This window comes from Bos taurus, chromosome 4, assembly GCF_002263795.3.
Source record: "Bos taurus isolate L1 Dominette 01449 registration number 42190680 breed Hereford chromosome 4, ARS-UCD2.0, whole genome shotgun sequence".
NCBI lineage: Eukaryota > Metazoa > Chordata > Mammalia > Artiodactyla > Bovidae > Bos > Bos taurus.
The window spans coordinates 12,830,793-12,844,616 of NC_037331.1; positions in this window are offsets into that span (position 1 = coordinate 12,830,793).

A 13,824-nucleotide genomic window follows, 5' to 3' on the forward strand; every position below is an offset into this window, starting at 1 on the left:
AAAATTAAACTGATAAAGACAGATTAACAGGAGGAAAGAGCATACATTTAATATGTTGCACATGACATGGAAGCCTTTATAAGGAAATGAAGACCCTGAAGAAACAACCTTGAGTGTTTTCATGCTAGGTTTGATGGTAAGTGGGTAGTTGTGTAGAAATATGATAGATTAAGGACTATGAGGTCAGTGTGGTAAACTAGGGAACGCCTGGGAATCCTAACTATTCATTAGGATTCTTCTTTTTAAATTAATTTCTGCTTTATTATGTTGTGTTAGTTTCTACTGTACAGCACAGTGAATCAGCCATACATATACACGTGTCCCCTTCTTTTTGGACTTGCTCCCCATTCAGGTCACTACAGTGCATTAAGTAGAGCTCTCTGAGCTATACAACAGGTTCTCCTTAATTACCTACTTTATACAAGCATTGATAGTATATATGTGTCAATTGCAATCTCCCAATTTCTCCCACCACCGCTTTTCCCCCTTGCTGCTGCTGCTGCTGCTGCTAAGTCACTTCAGTCATGTCCGACTCTATGACCCCATAGACGGCAGCCCACCAGGCTCTCCCGTCCCTGGGATTCTCCAGGCAAGAACACTGGAGCGGGTTGCCATTTCCTTCTCCAGTGCATGAAAGTGAAAAGTGAAAGTGAAGTCTCTCAGTTGTGTCCCCCTTGGTATCCATGTATTTATTCTCTACATCTGTGTCTCTCTTTTTGCTTTACAAATAAGATCATCTGTTCCATTTATCTATATACATTAATGTACGATATCTGGTTTTGTCTTTCTGACTTACTTCCCTCTGTATGACAGTCTCTAGGTCCATCCATGTCTCTGCAAACGACCCAGTTTCATTCCCCTTTTATGGCTGAGCAGTATTGCATCGTTACGAGTCTTCTTGATGTCCCTTTGTCTTAGAAGATAAGGGTGCTCCTTTCCTCCAGATTTAGGAAGAACACCTCCTGAAGGAGGGTTTTATGACCTATTTCAGGGAATAAGGGGCAGGAATGGTCAGCATGATCTGCCTGTTTTTGCCGTTTCCTTGAACTCCTTCAGTCTAAAACAGTCACTATGCCAAGGTGCCACATATGGGAATGGCGTGTCTAACGCATCAGAGGGTTAAATCTTTAGTCCATTAAAGAACACAGAGCAGGGTATGACATTCAGTAAGGACTTTAATATTACTGTTGTCCTTGTTACTGTCATATTCATTATCATTTAGGGAGAGCTACCTACCACTGAGTAACACTTTGATTGAGTGAAGCTGCAGCTGAAGGTGACATGTGCTAGCTTTCTGTTCACTTTTGGAATTGCTTGTTGAGCTTCTTCTATGTACCAGGCACTTTGCTGGCAGCTGGGAATCAACGGACGAGCAGACAGACCAGGTCCCTGACCTTCTTGGGGTTTTTTGAGTTGGGGGCCAGAGATGGAACTGACACTGATGTGGAGGATTAGCAAACAGGCAAAATGATTAATTTGTGAAATTTTGCCCTTTTTTAAAGTGGGTTTATCAAGGATGCAATGACTCCTTTTGCCATTCCCTGAAGGCTGCGGAATCACTTTATCATGTGGATAAAGAGTGTCAATCAGCTGTTTCCATCTTCACTGAGGGAAGAGGAGGAAGTTATCTTGGTAACAGGAGGAGTATAGATTGGCAATTCAGATTCCCAGCAGTGAGGGTTACTGCACATCAGAGTGAATGCACAGGAAGGGTTGGAGTATTTAATTTAATCTTTCACTTTCAAGGGTTTATTCAGTACTAATACACATATGGTTCTGTGCAAAATATGGACAGAAGAAGGGAGTGTTGATACCGGATTCCTGCAAGGTTCACTTTCAGTAGCTCAAGGTTTTGTGTGTCGTTTTGGTCTATTTGTTTGTGTTTTTACTGAGTAGTAAGAATAAAAGGTATACAGTGGGTTTTTTAAAGTTAGATGCTATCTAACGGAGCTGTTTTTCTGTCAACCTGCCATAAAATGGTTGATTAGAAATGATTTTCAAAACCTGTATTTCAGTGGCAAATTGCCTTCCTCCTATATTTGGGCTTCCCTGGTGGCTCAGAGGGTAAAGCGTCTGCCCGCAATGCGGGAAACCCAGGTTCGATTCCTGGGTCGGAAGATCCCCTGGAGAAGGACATGGCAACCCCACTCCAGTATTCCTACCTGGAGAATCCCATGGACGGAGGAGCCTGGTGGGCTCTATATAGAGTCCATGGGGTCACAGAGAGTCGGACACAACTGAGTGACTTGACTTTATGTTTGGTTACACTTGTCACCAGTGAGAAGCAGTGTGTGAAATATGAAGAAACAACCTCCAAGAAGCAGTTGATTCTTTTCTCTTTTTTTTTCCTTTTTCTTTCTTTCTTTTTTAATTTTAGTGACACTGAGTTGATTAGGTGTGCTGAAATATCTGATTTAGTAATAGGTTTTCTCACATAGAGGTATGCCTCAATGATATTGTATAACAACTATGCAAATATATGCTAATCCAGCCAAGGAAATAAAATAATGATGCTACCTTGTACTTCTTAAATTAAAGACACCAGTGGATTCGCTCTTAGTGCTTAATCAAGCGTGGAAGATTTGACAAAGCAGAACTGTCCTCATGTGGTGTTTTGGGTGGCTTTGAAGTAGAAGTTAGGTACCAGAGGTCTTCTCAAGCTCCCAGTGCCCAGTCATTGCCCAGAGTCACAAGGGAAGATGTTTACTCACTGCCCCATATCAGATTTCAGGGAACCTGAAAGTCTCTGATTGAGAAGAGGTGGAAATTAATGGAGATTATAGTCAATTTAATTTAGGAAGCAAGACAAATAAACTCAGCTGCCTTTCAGAACACAAATTCTCTCTTTCCCCTGTTCAGGGTCCGGCAGGATGACTTTAATGGGCTGCATCAGCCAGTCTCCTTCCCCCTGTCTTCTTGGTGGTTTCACTCAATGGGAAAACCATCAGGAGGCTGAAGAGCAGGAGGAGATGGAGATGGGGACACTTCCTGGCTCCTTCCCTGCTGGGCCTCTCTTGATGGTGGATGAATTCCTTCCTCAAGGCCACACTTCCTGTAATGAGCCCTTCTCCTAAGCTACTATTCTCCTTGATGAAATTCTCTTCAGTCACCCTTGAGTGTGCAGTTCATTTCTTGTTGGGATTTTGGCAAATGCATAAACCATGCATAAGACCGTGATAAGTCAGTGAGGTCTCAGGGAGTGGTCCAGCCGAGAACTGCTGTCAGTGTTGAGGGAAGAGAGGGGTCACTGGGGACCAGTGGTCAGGCCAGTGGTCTTGAGCTGTGACCTGAAGAAAGGGAGGGTTGGGTAATAATTTGAGTAAGAACAGGGCAGTGGAAGGGGTGGAGCTTAAGGTGAGTAGCCTCGGTGAAGGCGTAGAACTGTAACATGCAGTGAGCATTTACTATCAATTAGACAAGCTTGGTGCAAGTAAAAGATGAACATTTGTTGTAGAGAGTGGAGAGTGAGGTTGGCAGGGGTGGGTGGGATCAAGTCAGGAGATATCTTTAACCATGTGGAAGCACCGTGGGAAATCAATGGAATATTATTATTATCATAATTATTCTTTTCCACCCCTATAGCTTTAACAGTAATAATAATTATGATACAACTACATAACATATATTTTATGATTTTCAGAGCATCTTCATGATGCTTAATAAATATAACTGCCTTTACCATTACCTTCAACTCTTCTTCCTTGACAAAAAAATTTACAATTCTGAAGATTTAGCTGTGAAAAAAAAAATCAAGCATGAGATTAATAAACTCTTTTCTTCCCATGTAAGACACTCCAATCAAATGGAATACTTTACTGGAGCAGAAAGGAATGATAGCCTTTCATTTTTTTAAATATCAAAAAGCTAAAGAATTTTTTAAATTGGGAAACGTTTTTTAAAAAGGGAAACCTTTTTTCCAGTGCAAAAGAGGATAAAGGGAACAGACACAAAATTGGGAGTTTGAGCACTGTTTACAATTCTTGCCACAGCAGTGTTCAACTGGTAAATTGTTTACAGAAGCACTGGCATAATTATAGCCCTTCAGGAACCCCAGAACTCCCAGTACTGCTGAAGTCAAAGGAACAACGAAAGGCCTCTTCCGTAAGGTGATCCATCAGGGAGAGCTCAGGTAGCACTGACTTGTTTCTAAGTAACTTTGACTGATTCTACGATAAAGATACATACAAAGAAACTGCCAAGCTTTGTTCCCATGCATTAGCAAAACAGGGTGACATGGGAGGAAAAATCTGAATTTTGGAATCCAGTAGTTGAGTTTTAATCTTGACTGTGCTACTTAATATCTGTGTGAACTTGGGCTAGTTTCTTAACCCATGGGTCAATTTCTTTATTTGATTAACTAGTGATTAACTATCTGATTTGGGAACTAAATGTAAAGCATCTTAAGTGTCTGGTGTTCAGTTGAACCCTAATCAATGTTCAGATGGTGCATGAGTCTACTTAGTGGGAGGCATTATCTAGAATATACCTGAGAACACGTAGAGCTTCTAAGACATGCGTGGCATGGACCATGGCCTTTTTTTTTTTTTATTGCATTTTTACTGCAATGATTTTTTTCTTGTGGTACCAAGTCTCTGAAGCAAACTGTTCCAATCTGACTTCATTAATGGTTCTCTGCTCTTGGCAGTTTGACCTGAAAGAGGTAGTGTAGGAGAGTGTTCTCCCTACTGTGAATCCGAGCTTTGGAACTACCATCAGGTCTCAATTCTAAAAATAAACTCAAGATGACTTGAAGACTTACAGATGAGGTATGACATTATAAAAATCCTAGAAGAGAACATTAGGCAAAACATTATCTGACATAAATTGTAGCAATGTTTTCCTAGATCAGTCTCACAAAGCGAAAGAAATACAAGCAAAAATAAACAAATGGGACCTAATCAAACTTATTAGCTTTTGCACAGGAAAGGAAACCATAAATAAAAAGACAACCTATGAACTGGGAGAAAATATTTACAAATGATGCAACCTACAAGGGCTTAGTTTCCAAAATATACAGATAGTGTAAACAGCTCTCTCTCCCTCTCTCTCTCTCTCTCTATATATATATATATATATTTTTTTTTTTTTCAAAAAGCCTAATCAAAAAGTGGGCAAAAGACTTAAATAGACACTTCTCCAAGGAAGATATACAGATGACCATCAGGCACATAAAAAGATGCTCAACATCACTAATTATTATATGCAAATAAAAAGTATGATGAGGTATCACCTCACACCAGCCGGAATGCCCATCATCAAAAAGTCTACAAATAATAAATGCTGGAGAGGGTGTGTAGAGAAGGGAACCTTCCTATACTGTTGGTTGGAATGTAAACTGTTGCAGCCACTATGGAGAACAGTATGGATGTTCCTTAAAAAAGGAAAGATAGAGTTATCATATGATCTAGCAATCCCACTCCTGAACATATATCCAGAGAAAACTCTTTATTTCAAAAGGATACGTGCCACCCCAGTGTTCACAGCAGCACTGTATACAATAGCCAGGACGTGGAAGCAGCCTATGTGTTCATCAACCGATGAATGGATAAAGAAGATGTGGTATACGTACACAATGGAATATTACTCAGCCACGTAGAGAAGGAAACAAGGCCATTTTCAGCAACAATGGATGGACCTAGAAATTACCATTACTAAGTGAAGTCAGTCAGACAGAAAAAGACAAATATTATATGATGTCACTTACATGTGGAATCTTAAAAAAAATGTTACAAATGAACACATTTACAAAATAGAAATAGACTTACAGACGTAGAAAACAAGCTCATTACCAAAGTGGAAGGAGGGGGAGGGATAAAGTAGGAGTTTGGAATTAGCAGACACACATACAGAACATAGAAACAACAAAGTCCTACTGGATAGCACAGGAAACTATATTCAACATCTTGTAATAAACTGTAACAGAAAAAAGAAGTCTGAAAACGGAATCACTTTGTTGTACACCAGAATCTAACAACATTGTAAATCCACTATACTTCAATTTTTTTTCCAGTTTTATTTTTTTTTTAATTTATTTATTTTAATTAGAGGCTAATTACTTTACAATATTGTATTGTTTTTGCCATACATCAACATGAATCCACCCCGGGTGTACACGTGTTCCCAATCCTGAACCCCCCTCCCACCTCCCTCCCCGTACCATCCCTCTAGGTCATCCCAATGCACCAGCCCTAAGCTTCCTGTATCCTGCATCGAACCTGGACTGGCAATTCGTTTCTTATATGATATTATACATGTTTCAATGCCATTCAATTTAAAAAGTTAAAATAAAAATAAAAAATGCATCTCTGAAAAAAAACCAAACTGGAAAGCTCAAAGAAGACAAAAAGATCCACAGCAAGTTTCATTAATCTCCTGGTTACAGTTTCAAAGAAACCTGCTCTGCCCTTTGATTTGCGAATAAGGAAGAGATCTTAAAACCACAGTTTTCTATCCTGTTTTACATAATCCGGAGGAAAAAAAATTACAGTGAGTTTCTCTCCGTGTGGCATGGAAATGGACGATGTCATTAGTAATTCCATTTGTCTGATTTCTATTTTCTGTCCTACTTCCCTCTCGCCCTCTCTCTCTCCTTTTCCCTTCCCTTCTTGTCTCTTATCCTCATTTTTTAGTGTCCTTGCTGCCTCTGCTTGGCCAGGATCTCAGTGTGGGCTATGCCGGGGCAATGCTGGTGAAGTCTTGTGACTGTCAGTCATTGATGAGAGCAGTATCTCCTGCAACTTTGCTTCGGGATGCATGAAGGTGACACATAAGTCATGCAGAAACTGGGACATTTTATGCTTCTTTCTCCCTGTCTAATTCTTTGATTCCTTGTTCTCAGTCTGAAAGCCACAATTATGGAGGAATTTGTTTTCTTCTTAGCAATAGATTACAGGTTAGAGATAAGGGTCAAGCTTGAAGCAAAAACTACCAAAGAGGTTATGAGAAAAGTTTCCAAGATGAGACCTGCATGATTCAGGTCTGTCTGCCTTGGCAGTGCCAGAGAAGGGGCCTGGTCACCAGTCTCGGTTCTTAGCATCCCACATGCTGCTGTGTGTGTGCTTGCTAAGTTGCTTCAGTCGTGTCTGACTCTTTGCAACCCTGTGGACCATAGCCTGCCAGACTCGTCTGTCCATGGGATTCTCCAGGCAAGAATACTGGAGTGGGTTGCCATGCCCTCCTGCAGGGGATCTTCCCCACCTCTTACGTCTCCTGCATTGGCAGGAAAATTCTGCCAATCTCTTATGTCTCCTGCATTGGCAGGAGATCAAACCCGCATCTCTTACGTCTCCTGCATTGGCAGGCAAGTTCTTTACCACTTGCACCACCCAGGAAACCCACATATTGCTGCACCATCAGACAACTCTTCAGTGAAATCTTGTATTTCCTTTCGGAAAGAGCAGAAGAGTTGCTTCCCGAGATCATCTAGCAGCTAGCTGGCCACATGGATGAACAAAGCAAGTCAGCCACACTGGATCAGAATTCCTCTCTGCCACTCACTCCCTCTGGGACAGTTTCTCTCTTTGCAACTAGGGGCAGTAATCACCTCATTGTAGAGTTGATGGGAAAGTAAATAGAAATGAGCATGTTTAGTACAATGCCAGGCACATACTTAACATTTATAAAGTGGTGATTATTATCATAATCCTATCCTGCTTGTCTTTTCCAGCTGAACTCTGTAAGTTTATAAATGACTTGTGGGACCTCTCTGGTGGCTTAGTGGTAAAGAATCCACGTGCCAATGCAGGATGCCCATGTTCGATCCCTGGGACAGGAAGATCCCGTGGAGAAGGATATGGCAACCCACTCCAGTATTCTTGCCTGGGAAATCCCATGGGTAGAGGAGCCTGGCAGGCTACAGTCCATGGGGTCCAAAGAGTCAGGCCCAATTTAGCAAGTAAACAACAACAACAAAGTGACTTGTAGGCCCCACACATGTTAGAAACGTTTAGACACACACAGGTCTAGCAAACAGGTAAGTAGAATGCATGGATACATCTATTCAAGAATATGCCATCAGTATGCATTGCAGCGCACAGGAGGAAATCTGCGCATTTCTAAACACAGGACACATCTAAATAAATCTATGGGTCCTCTCGCAATGTGTTGATATTTGAGATGGTCTTCAATAGTCCTTACATTTTTTTTTCTGCCTTGGGACAGGGCTGACTAACTCATTGAACAAGTTCTGCCTCTATATGTATAGTTTACCTTTCTTATTTAGATATGCAGTTCAGTTCAGTTGCTCAGGCATGTCCGACTCTTTGTGACCCCAAGGACTGCAGTGCGCCAGGCTTGCCTGTCCATCACCAGCTCCAGGAGTTTACTCAAACTCATGTCCATTGAGTTGGTGACGCCATCCATCTCATCCTCTGTCATCCCCTTCTCCTCCCACCTTCAATCTTTCCCAGCCTCAGGGTCTTTTCCAATGAGTCAGTTCTTTGCTTCAGGTGGCCGAAGTATTGGAGTTTCAGGTTCAGCATCAGTCCTTCCAATGAATATTCAGGGCTGATCTCCTTTAGGATGGACTGGTTGGATCTCCTTGCAGTCCAAGGGACTCTCAAGAGTCTTCTCCAACACCACAGTTCAAAAGCATCAATTCTTCAGTTCAGCTTTCTTTATAGTCCAACTCTCACATCCATACATGACCACTGCAAAAACCATAGCCTTGACTAGACAGACCTTTGTTGGCAAAGTAATATCCCTGCTTTTTAATATGCTGTGTAGGTTGGTCATAACTATTCTTCCAAGGAGTAAGAATCTTTTAATTTCACGACTGCAGTCACCATCTGCAGTGATTTTGGAGCCCCCCCCCCTCAAAGTAAAGTCTGTCACTGTTTCCATTGTTTCCCCATCTATTTGCCACGAAGTGATGGGACCAGATGCCATGATCTTAGTTTTCTGAATGTTGAGTTTTAAGCCAACTTTTTCACTCTATCTGGTGCTTAAATTTGAACTCTCTTGAGATAGCAGAAGGGTGGCATGTCCTTTTCCCATCTGCGGCAGGCAGGTCTAACCAGTTGAGACACTCCTGTTGAACACAGACGCAGCCACTGAATCCTCCTCAACAGTGTGTAGACGGCCACCGCCAGTGCCCACGGTTGATAGGCAAGATTAAGCTTCTGTCATCTCTGGGTTCTATTTTCCAGATTCTCACCGACTCACGGTCATATATTATGTAGATAAAAAGCTGGAAGAGATAGAAAGAAGGTGATAATTCCTGGCACGGATTTTTTGTTTTCATTTTTTGTTTCTTTTCTCTGTGTATGTGTGTGTGTAAATACAGAATTTTTTTCAAGTGTTTGTTGAGCTGGTCCCTGTAGCAGGTGCTGGGGATTCAGAGGTAAATAATAATAGTCAAAGTCCCAGACCTCATGGGGTCATTTTAAGAAATACTAGTGCCCACTCCCCACCAATTCTTGAAAAAATCTTAATAAGCTAACTAGGTTAATTATACATATGAGTGATGTTAAGGGCCTCATATCATCAGTCTGCCTACTCTCTCCCCAACTAAGCTATAAGCTTCTTAAAGGAAAGAACTTCTGTTTTTCAAAAGATTAAGGTAAAATTTACATACATCAATATACACAAGCTTTATATAATTGGATGAATTTTTATAAACATATATAGCTGTGTAATAAATACTCTAATAAAGATAAAGAACACATATTACCCCAGAATTTTCCTTTCTGCCTCTTTCTAATAAATCCTCACATCCCATAGGCAACATCATGTTATTTCTATTACCAGACGTTAGATTTACCTGTTCTTGAATTTCATAGAAATAGAATCATATAGTATGTATTCCTTGATGTCTAACTTCTTTCTCTCAACAGAGTATTTTGGAGATTCATCCAGATTTTCCCACACATCGGTAGTTTGTACCCCTTTCTTGCTTAGTAGTAATTCCACAGTATGAAAATACCACAATATGTTTGGGTTTCCCAGGTGGTGCTAGAGGTAAAGAGCCCACCTGCCAATGCAGGAGACAGAAGAGACTTGGGCTCAATCCCTGGGTCAGGAAGATCCCCTGGAGCACGGCATGGCAACCCACTCTAGTGTTCTTGCCTGGAGAATCCCATGGATAGAAGAGCCTGGCAAGCTAAAGTCTATGGGGTCACACAGAGTCGGACATGACTGAAGCGACTTAAAACACACACACACACACACACACACCACAATATGTTTATCCATTCTCCTGTTGATAGAGATTTGGGTTATTTCCAGTCTGAGGTAATAATGGATGATGGTTAATTTTATGTGTCAACTTGGTTAGACTATGATACCCAGATGTTTGGTCAAACAGCAATCTAGGATGCAACTGTGAAGGTATTTTTTTAGAAGTGATCAACAGGCTTAGAGTGTACTCATACTCATTATACTCCATATTATGAAGGCAGATTATCCTCCATAATATTGGTGGGCCTCATACAGTCAGTTAAAGACCTTGTAAGAAAAAGACTGAGGTCCTCAGGGGAAGGATTTCTGCTTCCAGACTACCTTCAGATTCAGAATTAAAGCATTAACTCTTATATAGGTCTCCAGGTTGCCCTGAAGACTTCAGATGAGAGTTCCTACAATCACATAAGCCAGTTCTTTCAAACAAATAAATCTTTCTCTGAATACATATACACAGCCTAGTGGTTCTGTGTCTCTGGGGAACCTTGACCAACACAATGGACAAACTTGCTATAAACATTCTTGCTGAAGTCTTTTTGTGGACATGTTTCCATTTCCCTTGTGTAAATATCTAGGAGTGGAATCGAAAGGTCAGTCCGTGGGCATATGTTTAACTTCATAAGAAAGTGCCAAATGGTTTTTCAAAGTTATGGACATTTTTTCACTCCCATCAGCAATACATGAGAGTTCTAGCTGCTGCACATTCTTATCAACATTTAGTGGTATCAGCCTTTTTAATTTTAGCTGTTTCAATGGATGTGCATGGATATGTATTTGTAGTTTTTAATTTGCATTTCTCTGAGAGCTAATCATGTTAAACAGCTTCTCTTGTGCCTACTGGGTGTTTGTTTATCTTCTTTCGTGGACTGCCTGTTCAAATATTATGCGATTTGTTCCTTTTGAGTCTCAAATGGTAGCATTTAGTAGGAGTTACACAACTATTGAATGAATGAATAGAAGAATATTATATCCTCTATTATCAGTGATTATTCTGAAATGATTATTAAATCTTTGTCCAGTTATTTATAATGCTTCTAAAGTGCTTCAGTAATGCCTGACACATAGGCAGCAGCCGACATTTGTCAGCTACTAATACCATCCCTATTTTTTGTGAGAAATTGGAGATCAGAAATATTGTGTGACTTAACCCAGGTTACCTGGTTACTAACTGTCAAAAACGCTCCTCAACTCTGGGTTCTGTAATTTCACTTTTTTATTTTTTGTTATTAATAGCTTGACCATTTAAATATAGGATTCACCATTAAATGTGTTACTTCATTTTTCTCTTGACTGTTACTTATAGCACATCTATTATTGCAAATACAATGGTGCTGATCATTTTACTTGTATTTAACTCATTTAAACACAATGATTTCGGGCTCCAAAATCACTGCAGATGGTGACTGCAGTCATGAAATTAAAAGACACTTGCTCCTTGGAAGAAAAGCTATGACAAATCTAGACAGCATATTAAAAAGCAGAGCCATTACTTTGCCAACAAAGGTCCATCTAGTCAAAGCTATGGTTTTTCCAATAGTCGTGTATGGATATGAGAGTTGGACCATAAAGAAAGCTGTGCAATGAAGAATTGATGCTTTTGAGCTGTGGTGTTGGAGAAGACTCTTGAGAGTCCCTTGGACTGCAAGGAGATCCAACCAGTCCATCTTAAAGGAAATCAGTCCTGAATATTCATTGGAAGGACTGATGCTGAAACTGAAACTCCAATACTTTGGCCACCTGATGCGAAGAACTGACTTATTTGAAAAGACCCTGATGCTGGGAAAGATCGAGGGCAGGAGGAGAAGGGGATGACAGAGGATGAGATGGTTGGATGGCATCACTGATTCAATGGACATGAGTTTGTGCCAACTCCGGGAGGTGATGGACAGAGAAACCTGGCGTGCTGCAGTCCATGGGCTCACAAAGCATCAGACACAACTGAGTGACTGAACTGATTTAATTTAACTCATTTAATTCTCACTACAATCCTACAATCCTGTGATGAAAGTACTATTATATTTATTTTAGACAATGAAACTGTAGCACAGAGATGTTATGCAATCACATAGCTAATTAAGAGGTACAGGCAGGATTCAGGCTTGGTTGGTCCCATATCAATACCCAGGTGTTTTGTTTTGCTTCTAAACCGTAATATTCTACTGTTTCTTATGACAAGAATAATTTTGGACAAGTTGAATTTGAGGGGTTAGTGAAACGGCAGGATAGAGAAGTTCAACAGAGTTATGACACTTAGGAGAAAGTTATTGACAGAGATGGGGGTGGGGGGACCGGAGAGGAGAGTATGGTAAGACTGTGCCTGTGTGTTCAGTAAACCACAGGGCAAGACCATTCTAGGAAAGGTGTGTTAGGAGTGGTTAGAGAAAGTGCTGAATATATTCAAAGATGGACAAATTCTAACAGTTTGATTCCAGAAAGTTCTATCATGGCCCCCATTTTTTATGGACCTGCCTTATCTACAAGGAGAGGCCTATAATGATGAAGTCTTATAATCTGCAATAGTTTGTCCCTAAGATATTCCACAATATTTTGGCTGCTGTTTGCTGTTAGAATCTGAGGCATGTGGACCTGGGTTACCTGCCCACACAGCCCAGGAGCTCAAAAGCCATTCTGATCACCCTTTTCTTTTTACTGGAAACCTCGAACACCCCCTCGAGTGTCTGTTAAGTCAGGCTGACTCATTTCTCCTTCTGCTCAGATTTCACTCCCCTGAAAAGGCCATCTGAGGAGCAAGGAGTGAGTCAGTCCCGTCAAGCCGGCAGTGCCCAGGGCTGGAGCTTAATTGGCCTTATCTTAGCTCCCACAGGGTAAGTAACCATGCCAAGCCAGATGCTCTAACCCTGGAAAAACAGGTGCACATATGTAAAGGAGGCCTTTGTGACCTTAATGGGAGGTTAGCTGAAAGTCAGTCTATATTTGCTCCTGGCAACAGAATATTTACTGAACCATGGGCTACAAGGCACATTCAGTTTCCCTAAAAATTCATCTCTGCACTGAATATTTGGGCATGTCAGAAACATCAGGACTTGCACAGCAGGTCTGAGCCAAACTCTTCCTCTTGACAGTCCAGAGAGGCAGTAGTTGACAAGGAGTGACTAAGCCAGGCTGTGCCTACTGGGCTGCACACACAAAACATGTTTTTGAAGCCCTGTATACACTCAGCAGGAACACCCTGTTCTTTCTGGCTGGTTGCCAGACACTTATGAGAGAGTTAGCTCATTGCCAAGAATAGACACCAAGGCCTCTTTCCCGCCCCAGAAGGGGACCCTGTGTGGTGCTGGGTGGCCACCACCACCCCATCCCTGCTCATCAAGCCTTCCAGACCTAGCCTACAGACTGTTTCCCTGCACTTCTCAACCCCTTGGGTAGTTTTTAAATAATTACTAGAGACTAGTACATATCTCTGGGCCACTGTAGTCGTGCAATTCAAAGGCAAATGCAAATATATTCCTTGTTCTTCGTTTGTTTTGCTTCTCTTAGCCTCAGGCTGTGAACCTTAGAGGCAACATCCGAGGAGAATAACCACCAGTCTTTTCCATTTCATAAAAGGTACAGACTGCGCTCCCACACTAGCCCTCTGCTGTAGTTCTGGCAAGGAACACAAAGGTTACTTGAAATTCAACCAGTGCA